Genomic DNA, 19,395 nt, shown 5'->3' on the forward strand with positions numbered 1-19,395 from the left:
TTTTACATTTGACTGTGGCTCACAACTAAGAAAGGTTGAGGATCCCCTGCTGTAAGAGATCATTTCACCAATACTCACTTGTCTTTGGCCAGGGGAGGAGGGAGCCATTTTTGGTAGGGATTGCTTCCAATACAGTGCTTTCCACTGGAGGACTTTTATAAATGAATATATAGCAGTCTGCCTATTTTGGGGAGGAGGCTTATCATCTCTAAATGTTAATTCTCTGCCTTTGTCAGGGAAATGCTGAACACATAGCCAGGAACACAAGCAACCAGGTGAATGGTGGAAGCACTGGAATTTGTGGTGTAATTAAGGGCCCATAGGTGCCTCTGGGCATTCCCTGCAACTCAACACCCAAATGAAATCCAAATGCTGTACAGATAGAGATTTGGTCATACTGAACCAAATTGTTGCCCATGTAGTCCTGAGTTTGAAAAACACCAATCAAGCATACAGTTAAACCCATCTTCCTCACCTTTTTCTTCCACTGGTGTCACAATAACATGGTGCTTATAAAATAGCCACAGTTGTCCATTAGTGATGAACGAATTTGTCCTGTTTTGCTTCGCCATAAAATTCGAGAAATGGCAAGAAGTTTCGCGAAATGGCGGAAAATTTGCGAAACGCATTTGGCACATGATTTTCCGCCCTCGTCTTTTTGTTGACACAACCACGTCCAATTTGACGCGACCATGCCCAATTTGACGCGCAACTAATTTTCACAGACGTTTCGCAAAGCAATTTGCCAATGGCGAAATGTGGAAATTCGCTGTGAATCCATGCCTGGCAAAAAATCACTATTGTCCATCTCTAAAAACTGAAAGCAAAAAATGTGCCATTTAACAAATTCTCTCTATAAAAATGCATCGCATAAAACATTTCATATGTAAAACCCTGCTTCATACAAATAAATTATTGTTGTGAAAATATACATTTTAGTGGTATGTGCTGTTGGGTAATTCTAAATAGAAAACTGGCATTTTTAGTACTAAGGGCCACCCCTTGGGATCATAGGATTCACAGTGCACACAAACAAACCAAGGGCACACATACATGTCAAGTCACATCAGCCAGTTAATGGGCAAATTGATGTCCTTAATAGTAAGTTGGGTTGAAAAAAGACATACGTCCATCAAGTTCAACCATAATGCCTATACCTAACCTGCCTAACTACAAGTTGATCCAGAGGAAGGCAAAAAACCCCATCTGAAACCTCTCTAATTTGCCTCAGAGGGGAAAAAATTCCTTCCTGACTCCAAGATGGCAATCGGACCAGTCCCTGGATCAACTTGTACTAAGAGCTATCACCCATAACCGTGTATTCCCTCACTTGCTAAGAATCCATCCAGCCCCTTCTTAAAGCTATATAATGTATCAGCCAGTACGACTGATTCGGGGAGGGAATTCCAGAACTTCACAGCTCTCACTGTAAAAAATCCTTTCCGAATATTTAAATGGAACCTCCCTTCTTCTAAACGGAGTGGGTGCCCTCGTGTCCGTTGGAAGGACCTACTGGTAAATAAAACATTAGAAAGGTTATTATATGATCCCCTTATATATTTATACATAGTTATCATGTCACCTCTTAAGCGCCTCTTCTCCAGTGTAAACAGACCCAACTTGGCCAGTCTTTCTTCATAACTGAGACTTTCCATACCCTTTACCAGCTTAGTTGCCCTTCTCTGGACCCTCTCTAACTCAATAATGTCCCGTTTGAGCACTGGAGACCAAAACTGAACAGCATATTCTAGATGGGGCCTTACCAGTGCTCTGTAAAGGGGAAGAATAACCCCTCCTCCCGTGAATCTATACCCCTTTTAATACAGCTCAAAACCTTGTTTGCCCTTGCAGCTGCTGCCTGGCATTGCTTGCTACAGCCAAGTTTATTATCTACAAGGACTCCAAGGTCCTTCTCCATTATGGATTTGCCTAGTGCAGTCCCATTAAGGGTATACGGGGCTTGTATATTTTTACATCCCAGGTGCATGACCTTACATTTATCCACATTAAATCTCATCTGCCACTTAGCTGCCCAGATTGCCAGTTGGTCAAGATCCTGCTGCAGGGATGTCACATCCTGGATAGAATTGACTGGTCTGCAGAGTTTTGTGTCATCTGCAAACACTGATACATTACTCATAATACCCTCCCCTAAGTCATTTATGAACAAATTAAACAAAAGTGGACCCAGTACAGAACCCTGAGGGACCCCACTGAGAACCTTACTCCAAGTAGAGAATGTGCCATTAACAACCACCCTCTGTACCCGATCCTGTAGCCAGTTTTCTATCCATGTGCAAACGACTTCACTAAGACCAATAGACCTTAGCTTAGAAAGCAGTCGTTTGTAATCCCACACTCCTTCCTGGGGGTATAGTTTTCCTTTAAATGATCAGAAGTTAAACACACCTAGATATGAGGAGTACCACACAGGACTAGAAGGTGCCCTAGGCAACTAAGTAAATAATCTGTTCTCTACTGTCTTTTAGTAATGATTTTCTATGCAGAGTGCCAGCTCAAAAGTGTTGTGTCACGGGTGTCTGAGAGGAACATTATTGACATTACAAGTTGTACCTTGACCACTGACTGGTTTCTTGTTCTTTATGGCCATAACGAAGCATACGAGGCTCTGCGGTTACAGCAGGGTTAGAGATGAGTAAAATGCAATTCGGCAGTGTTTCCAAACACCTCTGTTCCAAGCAGATTAGTGGATACCGTCACTTGCCAAAATGAGCACAGTCCGAGGCAGAACTATGGCAACCAGGCAATGTTATGATTGTAACTATAGGCAAATAAATATACAGCCGGGAAGCTGGGCCTAGGGATTCCTGGATTTGTGGTCTGTATAATGTTATAATGTTTCTGAACAGCACCAGATGTGGAGTAGCAGATAAATATACCATAAAACAACCATATATATATCTGCTTTGTTAAATTGGTCCAGTTCACCTTAAATTATCGAGAGTAGTGTTCTATATTAACCCGCAATTAATTTTAGTTTATAATCATTTCCATTTGTATGTTTTGCTTCTCTCAGGCTTGAAATGTATACAACTCTGTGGTTGTTAGGGCTCAATTACCCTAGCAACCACACAGCAGAACCTGGAATAATATAAAGCAGAACCGGCATAATATATGAGACTTATATGAAAGATAATTATATCAGTAACCTCAAAAAACAATCTTGTCAGTCTTAATTCATTTTTGTTGATCTTAATTATCATCTGAATTGATATTGTTATTAATTAATGATTGTTAAAGGCTACATCCATAGGAAGAATTACTTTACACTATGCAGTGTGCTCTTGATGATTTTGCCCTTCGTAATTACCCTTTTTGGCAGTGATCGTTATGCCATATTATAATGGAGACCTTCTGTGGGAAGGCAGGCCTTTAAATCAGATGTTAACTGCTTGGGTGAGAGCAATATTGTAGGTCTCTGACTAGTAGACGTGATGCTGATTTTAACACACTGTGGGTATGCATCATGTGGTTTGTGGCTTAGCAGGCATGTTCCTATGTCGCATATTGGCAATTCCTTATATAGAACATCAGAGCTGAGGCACATTAACTGTGGGGCTTTACCCCAAGGGGCTCATGTGGTGGATAAGAGTCTTCAGCCTGTGGGTAAATTTGTGGTACTTGTTAATTTACTGGACACTTGTGAAACGTGGTGAATATTCTTGCAATGTTTTCACATAAAAGAACCCTTCTTATTATCTAAATGTGGGCCAAACAAGCATTAGACCACAAAAAACCACCTTGTTACTTTATATTGTCTCCTTAGGTCTTATTTCCATTATAATACTCAGAGCTTCCTGTATATCTCAGCCTGTAGCCTTGTGCCTTTATATGGTCACAGAACCCCTCAGTGACTTCTAATATCCTTATCATTTACAGTAGGGGGTACATTATCCCTTATAATACATGAGTGATACTCAGAGTTCCCTGTATAACTCAGCCTGCAGCCTTGTGCCTTTATATGGGCACAGAACCCCTCAGTGACTGATAATATCCTTATAACTTACAGTAGGGGGTACATTATCCCTTATAATACATGAGTGATACCCAAGAGTTCCCTGTATAACTCAGCCTGCAGCCTTGTGCCTTTATATGGCCACAGAACCCCTCAGTGACTTCTAATATCCAAATCATTTACTATAGGGGGTACATTATCCCTTTTAATTCATGAGTAATACTCAGAGTTCCCTGTATACCATCCTACATACGCAATACAATACCCCTTACAAAGATAGGTAAAAAACTGAAAATAGATTCTATTGTTCTTTTGTATACATTTGTAATTGTGCTGCTAAAATGCAGCTTTAACATTATTTTTTTAGTTCCCTTGGCACATTTACCAGCCCTTCCACTGATCATTACACCCTACTGATAACATCCAGGTACCAGCCCTGAGGACTTAGTGACTGCTGCGCATATAGGTATCATGTATTTCTGCATTATCTTGTGCATAAACCCAGTTGCACATTCATCTACGTAGAATAAAATAATAGTAGTGGTGTATAAGATGATTTTAAATGTTATTTATGACCAGCAGTATAAAAATGGGTTAAACAAACAACTGCCTTCATAAGCAATTACAAATAACTGTAAAACCCACTGAAATGTTTAATGAATGAATATTACAAAGTGCCTTGGAATTACATTTTCGTTCATTGTGCAAAAAATTAATTTTTGGGAGGAGATTTTCTGTGTTGTTGGTAAAAAATACAAATCTGCACATCAGTCCTGTAATGAAATAAACATTGTAGTATGGAGAGTGCTGGAGTGATCCATTTAAGGATTACAATATGGACCTGTTAAAGCCAGAGACACTAGTCCCTGCAAGCAGAGGCTTTAACACCTTACCTTCAGCTTTTGGGCGCTGTGGAGAAGTGGTGCAAAATAAGGCATAAAATAAACAGTGCATGAAGACAGGTTAAGCCTATCTTGTCTCATTGGGTTGATTTAAACAAATCGAAAATAAGCAATGCTTCATCAGGAAATAACTGCTAGCAGCAAACTTTCCTGCAATATGAAAGGGAATTTCTTAGAAAAGGTTATGCAAGGGAAAATGTAACCACTTAAATTACTAAGAGGGCAGTTATTAACTGTATTTCTGTTTAACCATGTTGCCTCATAATGTTTTCCAGGGATCAGTGGCTTTTATTAAAGGGGTTGTTTACCTTTAAAAATAACTTCTAGTATGTTGTAGAAAGTGCTATTTGTTGAAACTATTTGCAATTGGTCTTCACTTTTTATTATTTGTGGTATTTAAATGATTTAGCTCTTAGCAACTTAGCAACTCTCCAGTTTGCAATTTTAGCAGCTATATGGTTGCTAGGATCTAGATTACCCTAGAAACCAGGCAGTGGTTTGGATAAAAAACTAGAATATAAATTGTAGTGGGTCTTAATAGAAAGATGAGTAATAAAAACTTACAATAACAGTAGAATTGTAGTCTCAAAAAACTGGCTGATGGAGTCATTGACCCCCTTTTGAAAATTGGTTGGAAAAGGGAAAGCAAATAATTAAAACATAGTAAAAGAAGGGAAGGTAAAATCACTGGGAGTGCCAAATGTTAGGATATTGGTCCTTTAGACCGATTTGGCAGTTTATCTGCCTGTCTATGGGCATGAACGATGGGCCTAATCGACCGACATCTGGCCTTAAATCAGCCAGATCTTGATGGGGCAGGTTTGATTTTTCATTGTCAGCGCGTATACCCCCCATTTAAATGTAAATGTTTGGCCCTAGGGCCAAACGACCAAATTAGCCCAATATCGCCCACACGTATGTGGGGATATCGGGAGAAGATCCGCTCACTTGGTGACCTCGCCAAGCGAGATCTTACCATGTATGGCCAGCTTTAGGGAAATATTTGAGGTGAATGATTGTTTGCCCTCCTAAACAGACCTGAAGGTTTTGGGGTGAAAACACATTTGCTGTTTTTTCCTACATCTGAACCTTGTTATGAGCTTAGTGGCGGAGGGTTTGGCTAAAGGTAGGATTTCCAAGGTGGGTTTGAAGCAGGGTCAGATTGGGCTGGTAGGACACTGGGAGAAATCCTGGTGTGCCCTGAATGGAGGTACTTAGCATAAAGGTTGCTCATTTTGCCACCCTGACACTACAGTATATAAAATGTCTAGATGAAATAAAGCAGTCATATCATGTCATATCACCAAATGATTTGTACTGTAATTCTTTTTGGTATGTGAAAGTGGTGGGTTGGTAACGGAGTGTTGGGAGATTTAAGTGGTTTCTCATGAAACCAGAGTTCTTTTATTTATTTAAAATACAACTCAACATTCCTGACTCTTGTTCCATTTCTCTTTCAAACATGAATGTCTTATCTGTAGCACAACCCATATGTTGGCTCTCTTGGCTTCAACTGGTAGGGTTACAGCAACTTACAGCAATTTTTAAGTCGTTTCATTGCCGTTGGCAGACCCCTGAAGGACCGCTACCGCATATCTCTCAGAGAAAAAGATCAGTTGACTTGATTCCTAAAAAGACCTTCTCCTGAGGGATGATGGGAGCCTGTAAATGTTTTAATCATATCGCCATAATAGTCATACCGCAATCGTTAAAAAAAAAAAGTAACCAATTCTTCCACAGACACTGCCAAGCTTTCCAGCAACAGCCGCTTGACATTACATTTTGACTTCCTCTCGCACAGCTGATACTTGGCAGATGTTCCGTAAAGGGTAAATAAGGTCACTCCACCATCCAAGTCCAGTGTAAAAAAAAAAACAGCCAAAATACTAACAGTAGCCAACCTCGTCCTTGCTGGTAGATTTATCGGAACAGCTGGAACAGACAATTGGCCTCAAAATTGTGTACTAGTGAATGAAGTTCTCCCCTGAGCCATTGTGACAAAAAGTTTGCTTACCCTTTGATAAATATCCCTCTAAGCTCCTCCCCTTCCCCTTTACTTGCACTACAGCCCATGAAGGCCGAGCACATCCTTTGTCATCTTCCAACAAAACCCTGTAACTGGATTGGGTTCCCACTTACCAATTCTCAGCACCAAACAAACCCCCTGCCTTCCAATGGTTTAGCCCAGATTTTTTGACCTGACAAGGGACAGGTCTTACCAGAAAGTGGGCTGGAATTTGGGGTGACTACAGCCCTTCATCAGAGTGCCTTAGAAGTAGAGTTGACGCCTTTTTAAAATTAATTTACAAAAGGGACAGCCTGAGACATAGGAGGTGATGATGAAAGAGGGCGGAGCTTTGATGATACAGTTGTCTCAAAGGGGATCGTTGAAGGAGAAAAAGGAAAAGAAGGGGTAAGTTTTGGGAGGGTTCTAAAGAAGATCGGGGGCTTAAGGGGGCGGCCAGGGGCTGAACTTAGGGGTATTACAAATTCCTACCAACTACATTGCTGGTAAATTTGTAATACTGGCCCTGGCCTTTGGCAGGTATTTGACCAGCTAGGCTGGTCAAATACCGGCCAGGGGGCAACCATACTTAGGAGGTGCCCCTAGTAGCTCCCCATCTTGTTTTCACGACATGTGCAATGGGCTGCTCTTAGTTACCTGAGCTTATGGACTATACTAATACAGGATATATTTATTGTATAAAAGTCCCAATTCAATGTTAATTAGTAATTAATTCAGATTCACATTGATGGCAGCTCCAAAACCAGTGCATAATGAAATAATGTTTAAAAATGAGCTTCTGTGTATATTCTCTTTCCCCTATGCTTAGCTTGTCAGCAGCAGCTCAGTGCGCACTGAGCATGTGCAGTGCCACTGACAACTTAAAAGATGCCCTAACAAGATGGGGCATTGCTGTGGGCAACTTTGAAAGCCTTGATCATTACCGTTCTAAGGCTGCTGAAACTTAGGGCTTGTGCAGTACGTTCAGTATATAAAATACAACGTTTGTATACATATTTAATTTAGGGTTTCGTTCTCCTTTAAACAGCATTCTACGTATAGAAATGACAACCACTGAACTAGATGACATCCCAAGAGCGCTAATGCAATTTACATTAATCCTAATGAGAAAGAACTGGAAAGACCTCCAGTTTGGGTTTAGGGTATCACTGACTTGGTTCTGTCGGGCCAGCAATTTTACAGCTATTGGCTGCCTGTTCCTTCTGCTGTTATATGTGAAATCGAAGATTTCCTGATTCCATCTCTTGCTCTGTGTTATGTTAATCAGCCTTAGGAATGAACGAGCACCCTGCCAAAGCCTTTAGCTCTGCGCGCTTGTGTTTTAGGGTTTGCTAATACACAGCAGATGTGCCGCGATTATTTATGGTATGTTTTACAACGGGTACGCTGGCTGACAACTTAATGGAGCACCCTCAATATATTGTTTTGCATATTAAAAGGTATCATGTGGGTGATTATGTTTCATTAACTCTTTACTTGCTCCAGGGCCTGCCTCCTACCATGAAAAATTGCCAAAACTGATTTCATTTAATCATGTGGCTTCTAATCATGATTTATTTCAATGGTATGGAAAGTTGGAAATTAATTTGTACACAAAACTCAGTATTTAAACAATCATTTTTGTATTGGTGGGCCCCATATATCTAGTTAGCAGGGCCCATCACTGTCAGAGGGCCCCAGTTGTTAGTTCACTGCCCCTGAGAAGTGGAGACTGCCATCTAAGAAGAATGGGACCCCAATAGAAAAAATTGTTTGGCCAGTCACCCTCAGCCCTGATGGTGGCCCTGGGTTTGTAATGAGTATTATTTGTTGCCCCTCTGTGAATAGAGGCCCTATATTGTGTTTTACAGCATTAGTTCAGTGCTGTGTTTAGATGACACTGCCCTAGGCGCCAGACCTTAGCCCCTCTGTACAACACATTTGCCTGACAGCATTCCCATGAACCAAATGCAGGGGGTAACCCACTTAGCTCATCTGTAGAATTTAGTTTTAAGTATCTGTGGGAAGGCTGGGTTTGTTTTTTTATTGTTTTTTTCTATATACAGTGGTGTGAAAAACTATTTGCCCCCTTCCTGATTTCTTATTCTTTTGCATGTTTTTCACACAAAATGTTTCTGATCATCAAACACATTTAACTATTAGTCAAAGATAACACAAGTAAACACAAAATGCAGTTTTTAAATGAGGGTTTTTATTATTTAGGGAGAAAAAAAATCCAAACCTACATGGCCCTGTGTGAAAAAGTAATTGCCCCCTGAACCTAATAACTGGTTGGGCCACCCTTAGCAGCAATAACTGCAATCAAGCGTTTGCGATAACTTGCAACGAGTCTTTTACAGCGCTCTGGAGGAATTTTGGCCCACTCATCTTTGCAGAATTGTTGTAATTCAGCTTTATTTGAGGGTTTTCTAGCATGAACCGCCTTTTTAAGGTCATGCCACAACATCTCAATAGGATTCAGGTCAGGACTTTGACTAGGCCACTCCAAAGTCTTCATTTTGTTTTTCTTCAGCCATTCAGAGGTGGATTTGCTGGTGTGTTTTGGGTCATTGTCCTGCTGCAGCACCCAAGATCGCTTCAGCTTGAGTTGACGAACAGATGGCCGGACATTCTCCTTCAGGATTTTTTGGTAGACAGTAGAATTCATGGTTCCATCTATCACAGCAAGCCTTCCAGGTCCTGAAGCAGCAAAACAACCTCAGACCATCACACTACCACCACCATATTTTACTGTTGGTATGATGTTCTTTTTCTGAAATGCTGTGTTACTTTTACGCCAGATGTAACGGGACACGCACCTTCCAAAAAGTTCAACTTTTGTCTCGTCGGCCCACAAGGTATTTTCTCAAAAGTCTTGGCAATCATTGAGATGTTTTTTAGCAAAATTGAGACAAGCCATAATGTTCTTTTTGCTTAAAAGTGGTTTGCGCCTTGGAAATCTGCCATGCAGGCCGTTTTTGCCCAGTCTCTTTCTTATGGAGGAGTCGTGAACACTGACCTTAATTGAGGCAAGTGAGGCCTGCAGTTCTTTAGATGTTGTCCTGGGGTCTTTTGTGGCCCTCGGATGAGTTGTCTCTGCGCTCTTGGGGTAATTTTGGTTGGCCGGCCACTCCTGGGAAGGTTCACCACTGTTCCATGTTTTTGCCATTTGTGGATAATGGCTCTCACTGTGGTTCGCTGGAGTCCCAAAGCTTTAGAAATGGCTTTATAACCTTTACCAGACTGATAGATCTCAATTACTTTTGTTCTCATTTGTTCCTGAATTTCTTTGGATCTTGGCATGATGTCTAGCTTTTGAGGTGCTTTTGGTCTACTTCTCTGTGTCAGGTAGCTCCTATTTAAGTGATTTCTTGATTGAAACAGGTGTGGCAGTAATCAGGCCTGGGGGTGACTACAGAAATTGATATTGAAATTGAAAATTGAAATTGATAAACCACAGTTAAGTTATTTTTTAACAAGGGGGGCAATCACTTTTTCACACAGGGCCATGTAGATTTGGAGTTTTTTTTCTCCCTTAATAACGTAAACCTTCATTTAAAAACTGCATTTTGTGTTCAATTATGTTATCTTTGACTAATAGTTAACGGTTTTTGATGAGCAGAAACATTTAAGTGTGACAAACATGCAAAAGAATAAGAAATCAGGAAGGGGGCAAATAGTTTTTCACACCACTGTATGTACATACCCCCCAACATTTGAAAAATAAAGGGACAAAAATATCTGCCATGCGTAGGAAAACTTTTGACAATGCCCACGTCGTGGCCACACCCATTTTATACACCCGCGCCTACAGTTAGTGGAGAGATTGGGCCTGGGTCGGTGGGAAGGGAGCAAGATAACATCTCCCAAAAGATATCAGAATAGCACTCGGTAGTAAGAATTCCAAATCCGGCTTAGGACTCCTCCAGTTACATGGGAGTAGGAGAGACAATAACTTATCTGAAAGCAGTTCTGTGCTATAGTGCAATAAATGTCAGTAAATGGTATAATTAATTATATTGTATGAATTGGTAGATAAATGGTAGAATTAATTATTTGTTGGCAAAGTGGCTCAGTGATTTGCATTTTTATGCACCATGTGTAGTCATTCCAGATTAGCTTCTGCTACAGAGAGTGTGGCTTCAGATATCATGGGGCTGGGGCTTATGTGTACTAAGGGCCAAAAAAAAGAAAACATTGATATCACAAAGTTGTTCCATTTAAGCAATTAGAATCCTTAAACTTTGGGGAATAACTTTACATCCCCTTTAAGGGGGAAGGTCACCATAAAAAAAAACCACACACATTGATATTCTTAGTGGAGATGGAAGCAATTTTGGATACCTGGAGTCAGAGTCGGTACATTTGCCTCCAGGTACCCAAAATTGCTTCCTACTCTACAGCTCTGGCTACATTAGCAGTGGCATAACTTTAGGGGCCCCCCTGCAAACATTTTTTTTTCGGCCCCCTACAATATTGTTTCCCCTTTGGGTCCCTCTGTAGTCAGCTCTGAAAGGCTGCAAAGCACTTTGTTAAAAAAGGGACAGAAATGAGTGTAGCATAAAATGTACTTTTTATATAAGATGTGAATATTGCAATATAATGTAATTGCAAATATATATGCCGGTAGGAGCCCTGGCTGTGGGTGCCTTGGCGCAGTGTATGGGTTACAAACTGCCAAGCATCACAGCAGAAATATAAAGTCTCAGAGAGGCAGCCGATGATTCAGCTAATCAATTTCTATTTCTCATTTCAGGTTTGAAAACAGTGATGCCATCGAACTGACCTCACTCGTCAAAGTAAGTCCTTTCATCTCAGATTTTCCCTTCTTGTCTACATAAATATAATGCTTCTTCCAGTCCAGTGGGGCATGGAATTTAAAGGGAAAGCATCACCAAAATTCATGCGTAATCACTGCAACTGCAGCCAAGGCAAGAATGTTGCAAATTTGATAGGCTGTGACACCGTGATCATGGAATCATGGGAGTTTCTGTATAGAGGGTATTTATATAATATAGAGCACCATGCCTTAAAGGGGAAGTTCAACTTTCAATTCACTTTTAGTGTGCTGTAGACAGTGATATTGATCTTCATTTTTAATCTGTTTGTGTTTTTTGAATTATTAAGCTTATTATTCAGCAGCACTCCAGTTTGCTATTTCAGCATTTTTCTTGTTGCTAAATATCAGTTTACCCTAGGGACTAGGCAATGGTTTAAATAAGAGACTAGAATATCGATAGGAGAGTGTATGTATAACAAATAATTGATAAAAATTAAGAATAGCAATAAAATTGGAGCCTTACAGAGTAATAGTGTTTTGGCTATTAGCGATAATTTGAAAGAAGCAGAAGAAAAAAACAAAAACCGGAGGGCGGGGAATAAAGACCAATTGAAAAGTTGCTTCAAATAGCACGTTCTATAATATAAGTTAACTTAAAGATTAATTACCCCTTTATGGCTACTAAAACCTTTGCTATCTGTTACTGTTAAATACAAGGTACTGTTGCATGGTTACATGGTTAAACTAAAAAAGTCAAGAATTTTTAGTTTAAATAGGACACATTGGATGACAGAGGTTTTGCCTAAGCTGTTGTTTCGGTGTGCGGTGGAAGGGGGATAGGGTTGGTGGGGGGCCCCTAGGTGGCAAACCAGATGGGTTTCTAACACCCCAGTCCGCCAGTTTACATTAAGCAGTGGTTAGCAGTCATGGCTTGTACCCAAGGGTCCTAGGTTTGATTCCAGCCAGGGAAAATTCTATAAGGAGTTTATATGTGTTGGGGTAGACTTCCTTCAGGTACCCCTTTATTCTCACACTCCAGAAACACACAGACACCTGATAAAACTGACCCAAGTATGTGGGAATATGATAGGGATTTAGATTGCAAGCTCCGCTAGGGGCTGAATGATGTATACTTTCAGTAATGGACTGAGGAATATGTCAGTTCTATATAAATAAAGGATAATAATAATGGTACAGTGAGATCTGGGTGTTTCTGTGTTCATTCCTATTCGATGAGCTTATGCCGTTAAATAGTTTTCAAGAGCAATATTTTGGCAGCTGATTCCTATATCTGATGCATGGAGCAAAGAGCTATTTGCTGTAATTTGCTAGTCCTTTAGATCTCCTTCACTATTTTCCCTGCATTCTGTTTTTTTATGTGGATTTGTGCCAAGTCAGTGCTTCCTTCCATTTTGAGCAGAACAAGACAATCACAAGTCAGGCGTGCGCCTCTTCTAATGCAAAATAGATAAAGGGGAGTGTTTAGCAAGATCCCAGCTCTCTGAGAAACAAGGGCAGGCAAAACTTAGTAGGGTCATAAAAAACCAAATGGCACAATTTATGGCTAATCACAGACACCGCTGGCCAGGAATCTAATGTTTCCATTTCTCCTTCACTTCTCTGCCAGTGTAATACCTCATAAACCTTGAGACTGGGAAACATTACATCTTTACATAGGGATTATTGTTTCGTCCTATAATAAATAATTCTCTCATAGTGTTTGCACTTGGAGATAGAGATTGGCCGAAGGTCACACAGAGCTGAGAGCGGGCATTTTAATAGGTTACCTGCTTTAAAAGACACCGGAGTATTCTTTTGCCTGCAGACTCATGTTCTGCCTTGGAAAAACACTGGAACTGATTTAGTAGGTGCTAAATTGCACCCGGGCAGTTGCCAGTAGCAACCAATTTAGCAATAAGTTTTGAAGAGATTACAGTAAGTTAGAAAATGAAAGCAAACATCTGATGTCTTTTTCCGTCCCCATGGAGGTCAAAACATTAGGCAGGGGCCCCCTTAGCTCTTCAGTTTATAGCAAAGTTTTATATATGTATATATATATATATATATATATATATATATATATGAAAGCAGTACTGTATCAGCCATTCAGCCTTAGTTTCAACAATGTATAGAACAGAAAATAACTGCTCACCAGAGGCAGAACTAGGGGTAGGCAGAAGCGGTACATGTCTAGGGGTTGCCACCTCAGGGCAGGGGGTGGGGCATGACATCACATGGGTGGGACTGTGATGTCACGGGGGCACGTGGTAATTGCCTGATCGTCATGTCAATCTCAGAGTTTCTCCAATTTGGAAAACTAGGCAGGCAGTTTTGATCCAGACTGCCCTTCCAAAAAGCAGGCTGTCCAGGCCAAAACCGGACAGGTGGCAACCCTAGGCATGTGCCTAGGGTGCAACAAAGGGGGGTGCTGGGCGAATACATCTTCATCTACCCCTAGTTCAGCCTTCTGAATCTGCCTTGCTGCTGCCTCGCAATGCACTATGGTAAGGACCTCTACACCCCCTGCTCCGTAGCAGCCCACCCACTGCAGGTGTCACTTCGCTGTGGCTGCGAGGGGGGGTGTGATAAGGGGCAGGGGTCATGCCTTGGGTTCCACTGACCCTCGGTCCTAGCACTGCTGTGCCCCAAGTCCCACATTTACTATAGGTTGCTAGTCTTGGGGCTTAATAAATTGAAGGGGTGGGCCAAAGAGTACTGCCACCCAATGCAATACTTTTGGACCTGACAGTGTGCACCTCTGCCCACTTGCACTCTAAAATACACCTGCCCTCCTGCCCACTTGCAAATCCCCTCAACAATGTCATTACTTCCCCCCACCCTTTTCTGCTGGTATACACTATTTTTGTGTGTTCCTTAGCTACTCGTTTCCAAATTACAGCAAGGCCATCTCCCATAGACTCCATTTTAATCACATAATTCAATTTTTTTTTTTTAAATCCCTTTTTCTCTGTAGTAATAAAACAGTACTTTGTAATTGATCTTAACTTAGATATAATGAATCCTTACTGAAGGTTTAGCTATAGATTTTAAAGGACAAATGCAAAGTCAAAAAGTCTGTGTTAGAAGCTTCTTTCTGTTCACTTGATCAATAATAAATGTGGCGCACCATTGCTAACATCCTTCTCATGCACCTTCATAAAATGACTGTTCTAATTCATCTGCCCTGTAATTGCTCCGGCTAAAAGTTTTTGCCAGTGAGCCACTAAACTTACCCATTAACTCATACTGTTAGCAGGAGTTCATTGGGCAGTGATCCCCAATCAGTGGCTCGGGGGCAACATGTTGCTCCCCAACCCCTTGGATGTTGCTCTCAGTGCCCCCAAACCAGGTAGTTATTTTTGAATTCCTGACTTGGTTGAATAAAAACAAGATTTCCTACCAAATAAAGCCCCCTGTAAGCTGATAGTGTGCATAGAGGCTGCCTAATAGCCAATCTTAGCTCTTATTTGGCTCCTCCATGAACTTTTATGATGCTTGTGTTGCTCTCCAACACTTTTTAAATTTGACTGTGGTTCACGAGTAGGAAAGGTTGGGGATGCCTGCACTAGGGGGTACATTTTTAGTCCGAGGGCTTCTGAACCATGTAGTAATTTCCCTGGTGTAACCAGCTGGCAAAAGTGATGACAAAATGCAGCTGAATGTGTATAAGAAATATAATCATATAACCCCATCCTTTACTATAACTTGACACTTCTTAATATGGACTTTGGTCTCCATTATGTATTATAGAGGCGAGGGAAGTTCACAAATGTAGCTTTTGTTCTTTGAGAGAAGAGAAGGACTTGAATATGATCTTAATATATGGGATGGAAATACTGCCACAACTACTACTCAAATTTTGCTGAGCTTTTTCAAACACATAATCAAGGTTTATGAAAGGGAGAATGCCTATGTGCCTAACGTAACAGCAGTCTGTAGAGGCCTACTGCTATTCACACAGTACCCCACACAGTATGCTGCGATTGGGCATTTTTTGCACATTGCACAATGCATGGGAATTTGTGAATGACCCCTTATATCTGCCCTTCTGATGCTCAATTGCCACATAATCTCCCTATGTTAAGTAATGTCAAGATGACTGATGACTATTAAGTTTAGGTCACCAGCTTTGGAAAGTTGGCACAATATGAGCCTTTTATGGAGGGATTATGTCCCTTTTAAAGGAGCAGTTCCGTGTAAAAATGAAAATGGGCAAAATAGACAGACTGCGCAAAATAAAATTGTTTTCAATATAGTTAGGTAAAAATGTAATCTATAAATGCTGGATTGGGCAGATGTCTAAGCTGTTAGCAGTCAGTAACCAATCAGTGACTTTAGATTGCTTTGGAATCTGACCTGCATGCTCACAAACTAACTGAATAGTTATGTCCCATGTGCCCCCCCAAAGTCACTGACTAACTAAGAGGTTAGGGAGCTGAAAGCATGAAGTAGTGTTCTGGCTATAATGTTAGATATCTGCTCACTCCAGCCTTTATAGATTACATTTTTGCCTAACTATATTACAAATATTTTTTTATTTTGCGCAGTGTCTATTTTACCCAGTCTCATTTTTACACTGAACTGTTCCTTTAAGGCAAAAAAAATGTCACTGTCCGCAGATACATGCTCTGAGTAATAGTTATGGCCCTAAAAAAAAGCACTCTGTTTTATTAGTATCTGTACATACCTTTTGTATTTGCAGCTCACATGATGTGCAGTCATAGTCATAATATGGACATTCCTGAGTAGGCAATTATTTCCACATGATGAGGTCCTACACTTTCTGTATTAGACCAGTTTGCTGTCATTGGCATATTGAAGCCACATGTATGTAGTTCTGCAATTCTTCCTCATAAATACTGTCATTCTGCTTGTGTAGATTAGGGAAGGGGCCACCTAAACAACGTTAAGCAAAAAGCAAGCTGAAAAAGCAGCAGCGGCAGGGAGGTACTTTCTGGGGAAATGGATTTAGCAGGAAGGACAGGCAGTAATAAATAAAATCATTCTAAAGGAAGTAATTATATAATTTAGGGACACTGGTAGATTTTTGACAACAAAAAATATTTGGTTGTAGATAAAGCAGTTTTGTTCATTGTGTTTTCAATATGCTAAACAGGATGCCAACATAGGCAGCACCTTCCCAGGCCAACAGTGATATATTTCCTACAGATGGGTTCAATGTTCTTTACGTAATTGTCTGTTATTTTTCGACCATATCCTGTGGGTTTTTCCCATCACAAGCAGGATTGAAGAGTTTGGAATGGAAACTGTATTTATCCTGCCATGTGTTCTTGGGGAAATATGCAGGGAATTGGCAACATATTATCCTACCTTTTGTTATGGAGGTATTATATGAGGTATTAGAAGGATATTAGAAGTAACTTTGACAATATAAAGGCACAAGGCTGCAAGCTGTTATACTGGGAATTCTTGAGTGTCACTTATGTATTATAAGGGATAATATACCCCCTACTGTAAATGATAAGGATACTAGAAGTCACTGAGGGGTTCTGTGCCCATATAAAGGCACAAGGCTACAGGCTGAGTTATACAGGGAACTCTGAGTATCACTCATGTATTATAAGGGATAATGTACCCCCTACTGTAAATGATAAGGATATTAGAAGTCACTGAGGGGTTCTGTGACCATATAAAGGCACACGACTGCAGGCTGAGTTATACAGGGAACTCTGAGTATCACTCATGTATTATAAGGGATAATGTACCCCCTACTGTAAATGATAAGGATATTAGAAGTCACTGAGGGGTTCTGTGACCATATAAAGGCACACGACTGCAGGCTGAGTTATACAGGGAACTCTGAGTATCACTCATGTCTTATAAGGGTTAACGTTCACCCTACTGCAAATTATAAGGATATTAGAAGCTAATAAGGAGTTTTGTAACCACATCAAGGCCTCAGGACAAGTGTTTGTATACAGACCATGTAACTAAAAGATCACTATAATTAAGGCTATGGCACAGGGGTCATTTTAACTGCCATTGTAACAAGACTAAAACCAAGGGTGGTCAAACCACCCTATCTACCTCTGACTGCCAAAGAAAACTGTGGCAAACATCCTGCCTAATGCACAAGCAAAGATGACATACAGACAGACTTGGGCTCAAAAAAACTCAGACATCATCACCAAGGGCTGGTTTTCATTTTCACATAATACAAAGTACTATATTTTGTAGTACAGGTAATTTTTAGTCCGGGTAATTCACAGCTTATATGTATTATAAAGTGATTCTGACATTTATCTAATTTAAAGAAAAATGAAAATGTCAGTATCTTTTAAAAATATTTGTGGATTTGGTGTTAGACATTTCCGCATGTTTTATAGCAGCTTCACTGCGTGTTTGGACTAATGACACTTCTATAAATTTGCAGCTTGGAGCCTGGAGACCGTGCTATTTCCTACACAATGGTGCAGGAGTGTTTGTGCTTATTAATAAGTATGCATATGCCATTTATTAACACCATAAGCCTGACGCGCGGCGTCTGTTCCACTTGTCATGTTAATATTCCAGGCACAGGAGCTGCTAAGAAAACACATTTTAGTTACAAATGAAAAGCTGTTATGTTACGATTAATTGGGAAAGTGTCAATGAAAAACATGACGGGGGGGTCTGGGCGAGGCCAAATATTTTTTTTTAGTAGGGTGATTAAATGTGAATTTAGCAAACCTGTGTGAGTAGTAGGTGTGAAGTGCCCCCCAACCACAATAGGAAATGTAGCAGCTTAATATTATGTGTGGAGGGTAAGAAGGCAAGGATGTGTTTATTGGTCCAGGCAATATATGCCTACTATTTACTATCTAACCAGCAGCTCCTTAGCTACCATAGAGCTGCCATTCCTGCCAGTGGCTCTTGGGGCAAGGAGCAGCCTCCTGGCACGAGCAGCACCGGTTGGGGGGTGTTGAATTTGTAGTTTTTCCACAGCTAGAAAGCTACAGGTTATATTTTATATAGAATGCTCAGACCTGGGGGTTTCCTAATAAGGGGTCTTTCCGTAATTTGGATCTCCATACTCTACCTCTGCTAAAAAATCATTTAAACCCAATTTGATTGTTTTGCCTCCAATTAATTATATCTTGATTGTGATCAGACACAAGGTACTGTTTTATTATTACCGAGAAAAAGGAAATAATTTTTAAAAATTAAAAGTTTTTCGCTTCTAATGGAGTTTATGTATAATGGGTTTCCAGATAATGGATCCCCTACCTGTTTGTATGTGTGTATATATATCATTTAGATTGTAAGCTCTACGGAGCAGGGACCTCTATCCTCTTGTCTCTTTGATTCTTAACTTATTGCAATTGCACCCTTTATTTATTTGTATTTATCGTTATACAGGTATGGGACCCATTATCTAGAATGCTACCTGGGGTTTTCCGGATAAGAGGTCTTTCTGTAATTCGGATCCCCTTCCTTAAGTCTGCTAATAAAATTATTTAAACAGTAATTAAACCCAATAGGATTGTTTTGCCTACAATAAGGATTAATCATATCTTAGTTGGGATCAAGTACAGGTACTGTTTTATTATTACAGAGAAAAGGGAATCATTTAACCATTAAATAAACCCAATAGGGCTGTTCTGCCCCCAATAAGGGGTAATTATATCTTAGTTGGGATCAAGTACAGGTACTGTTTTATTATTACAGAGAAAAGGGAATCATTTAACCATTAAATAAACCCAATAGGGCTGTTCTGCCCCCAAAAAGGGGT

General features: G+C 40.4%; 1 protein-coding gene across 17 annotated transcripts in view; it reads left to right on the forward strand.

The window, feature by feature from the left end:
• Positions 1-19,395, forward strand: part of baz2b (bromodomain adjacent to zinc finger domain 2B) — a 157,598-nt gene that overhangs the window by 43,532 nt on the left and 94,671 nt on the right. For all 17 annotated transcript variants that reach the window (XM_012971060.2, XM_012971071.3, XM_012971063.3 and 14 more), the window contains exon 3: positions 11,640-11,682. The gene's annotated coding sequence lies outside the window, so the exon portion shown is untranslated. The remainder of the gene's footprint in view (positions 1-11,639; positions 11,683-19,395) is intronic.

This window comes from Xenopus tropicalis, chromosome 9 (genome assembly GCF_000004195.4).
Source record: "Xenopus tropicalis strain Nigerian chromosome 9, UCB_Xtro_10.0, whole genome shotgun sequence".
Taxonomy (NCBI): Eukaryota; Metazoa; Chordata; class Amphibia; order Anura; family Pipidae; genus Xenopus; species Xenopus tropicalis.